Genomic DNA, 3,343 nt, shown 5'->3' on the forward strand with positions numbered 1-3,343 from the left:
TATCCAGCATTACTCCAACATTACACATCTTGTATTTTTAACAATGTGTTAGTCAACACATTTCTAATATTTCCCAGCCCAATCAAGTCCTAACTGCAAAAATGTGTTGCCAATAAAGAATTGGACTGTGTTTAAACTGCTAGGATCTTAGACATGAAAGCTGTTGTATATAATTCATGTGTGCAAGAAACCTGTCTTGGAACAACAACCACGAAGAGTCAAGAAGTCAGGAGACTGCTTTATTGCACTTACAGAGCCATATAATAATACAATAAAGAAACACAAACTAGGCTTGGGGTTTTGTTTACTCATAGGTAAGTTCTCATGAAAATACAGGAACGGTAAGAATTAATTATCTTATCAACTATCTGAACAAGTCAGGGCAATCCTGGAAGAAACCTTTGTAATGTTCAGGTACACGTGCTGCTCTTTTTTTCCGCTCACTCGTGGTAAACTATTAGTCAACCCATCCCCGTGGTGACTGCAATGTGATGAGGGAGGAATTCACCCCGTGGTCTCCTAAATTTACACTTTGTAAAAATGTAAATGTTTCTTATAGGAAGAATTTACGCAGCTCTGAAACACAGTCCAACTTTTCACTGATGTGGTAGGGGATGCAGACATTGTTGGCCTGGCTTTACAAAAATCTTTGAAAATAGGCCATAAAATAGCTGAGGAAACCCAAGAGGCACCCACACGTTTGGAAGCAGATTATAAGAGAGCTCTGCAGATCAGCCACAATCAGCTCCCTGCTTTCAAAAGACCCGGTATCGATTTCACATTTTTTGCCTTCCTAAAGGGAACATGTCCGAGCTGAAATAAATAAATAAATAAATGAACAAACAAACAAATAAATAAATAAATAAGCAGGGCCCATGTCCAGGGAACCTTGATGTCTTTCCCATCACTGAGGCCGGGAGGCCCCTGTGCTTCCTCCCTTGGCTGTGACATGCCTGGCAAATATTTCCACCACCCACACTTGATTCATTCTTAACTCTCCTCACCCACTCATCATTACAGCTGTGCAAAGCATCCATTACAAACCCTGGAGCCATCCAAAACCTACCTTTTTAACTTCACTCTGTGCTTCACACCCAGAGAGGATTGGTTGGACTTTTGGGTGGATTGAGTTGTTGAGACAATCGACCCCCAGTTTCATGCAAATCTGGGCCCAGGTTAAGGTGAGTGATTTATGGGTTGCATAGCTTGAAAATCACTGAGAGAGTTTCACATCACTTCACTGCGGAGATCTCTGTCAATATTCATGGAAATTGAAAAAGATGTGTGCATAGTACACTGCAAAAGGGATAACAGTGGTCAGATCCCAAATGAGCTCTGTGCCTTGCAAAAAATCTCCTGGTCTGAAGGACCTGGGCAGGGGGGAAAGGAAAAAAAAAAAGCTCTTTTTAACTCTTTAACACTTTATTGCTTCAAAGTGTAAGTTACTCTTAAATTTTTTATGACATTCCTCTATTTAGCACATATGCATGCCACTAGTGGTTCAATTAGACATGAACTCTGCAAGGAGTTGCTGTAACGATGTTCTTGGGCAGGAAGTAGAAGGAAACCCAGACTCCAAAATTCAGATGGAAAGTTAGATTTTTCTGTAGTCAGAATGAGAGACTTATTTGGTTTGTGGCAACAGATCATGTCTGCAAAGTTTGGATTTGGGTGCTCACTGGGATTTTGGGCAGCCCAGTTAGCAAAATTAAGCAGCTAAAGAGAATCTAGATTATGCCAACCCTACTGAGTGACATCTTGCTCAGTCATCTTTCAGAACTGCAGGGTAATCTGCTTTAAATCTACTGGCAGAAATTAGAGATAGGCAAGGTTTTCCAAATAAAAAGCAGTTTAAAGGACAGAACTCAATATAGGAGGCTCTGTGGCTTCTCAGACAAGATCGAAGAAACTAATTTCACATCTTAATTTTTAAATAAAGCCCAGATCACTCAAGGCAGAAGTACCAAACATTACTTAACATCCTGTAGCAAAAGATCTTCCTTGATTTCTGTTTGCACCATGACATCTTTTTCTCTGCGAAAGAATCCTTCTCTATCATGAGTGAGCCCACGCAGAAGATTGCAACCACCTTACTAGATCCTGACTGTGGAACACTCCTTCCAGCTGATACTAAAATATTCATTTCAGTGAGAGCCAGAGGGACAGCTTCTTGTGTGTGGCGAAGGTTGCTTTGTCCTGTGGTGACTTCAGCTATTATCTGAAATCCTGTAATGTGCCCATTTATCTAAACGTCTTCAAGACAAGCAGAGAAAGGTTTGGAAATTTGTATAAATCACAAGGAGGAAAAAAAAAAAGGCTTGTGGTGGAGTTACATTGTACTTACAGTCATGTCAAGAAAAGCAGGTGTGGAGTTCAGCTGAGCAGAAGGACATCCACAGGGCAAAATGGTCACCACAGTGTGAGGCACTGTTGGCTCTCAGTTCTCCCAGATGTCTGAGAGGTAAGGTGAATCACAGCCTACAGGTTTCTGTTTCTTCCCATTATCTCCACAGGGAATGGGAGCGACCATGCTTGGAGCGTCTCTCGCTCCACGGTAGGTGAGGAGGGCTCCGTTCCCAGAGTCTGGTGAGGGCCACACACAAGGTGGAATTTGGTGGGTGAGGAAAGTAGAGAGGACAAACATTCAGTGCTGTGTAGGTGAGTGCTTTATCCCGCTCTGCTGGAAGCAGATTCCTGCCTTGGTCAAGAATTATCAAGTAAAAGTAGTACGGAAAATTCGGCATGGAAACATTAAGAAATGACAGAATCAGCAGCGGTTCTCTGTGAAGAAATGAGCCACAAAAAGAACATGTAGGCAGTCCTGGATTGCAACACCAGAACCCCAAAGTGCATTTATAACAGCCCTTAGACACCACCTTCACCATGTCCATTCATACTGGCTTAGAGAAGTGCTGAGCATCCTCATCCCACATCAGCATCAACACCTTGAGGACTGATACCCAGGGGCAGACAAAATACATCACATTAATGTTTCATGTCACACACGTGTGGATGGCTGTGGATCAGGGGAAACAGTTGCTTTCAAATAAATTATGTGAGGCTAGAAAAGTGGTAACATAATGCTTGATTTGAGAGCAAAAACCCTTTGGATTCACTCCAATAAGAGTGGTGCCACTAACAGCACTGTTCTAAGGAGTCAGTTGGCATTTCCACTGATAATCTTGATTCTTGGGATTGGTATCTGTCATTTCAACTCAGGCTGAGTTGTAACTTAGTGTGAAAAAGAAAAAAAAATTCCTGAATTTATAGGATTTCTCCCTCCTCTCTCTCTGCATCACAACAAAACAAGGTTTAATTTTTATGAGCTATTTGCCAAACCTCA

At 41.8% G+C, this 3,343-nt stretch overlaps 1 long non-coding RNA gene across 1 annotated transcript; it reads right to left on the minus strand.

The window, feature by feature from the left end:
• Positions 1–295: 295 nt before the first annotated feature.
• Positions 296–2,615, minus strand: LOC134045422 (uncharacterized). The gene is made up of 3 exons (XR_009933300.1): positions 2,345–2,615; positions 1,067–1,296; positions 296–813 (listed from the first exon to the last, which is right to left on the minus strand). It is a non-coding gene; the product is annotated as an uncharacterized LOC134045422 (long non-coding RNA).
• Between the last annotated feature and the right edge of the window lie 728 nt (positions 2,616–3,343).

This window comes from Cinclus cinclus, chromosome 6, assembly GCF_963662255.1.
Source record: "Cinclus cinclus chromosome 6, bCinCin1.1, whole genome shotgun sequence".
NCBI lineage: Eukaryota > Metazoa > Chordata > Aves > Passeriformes > Cinclidae > Cinclus > Cinclus cinclus.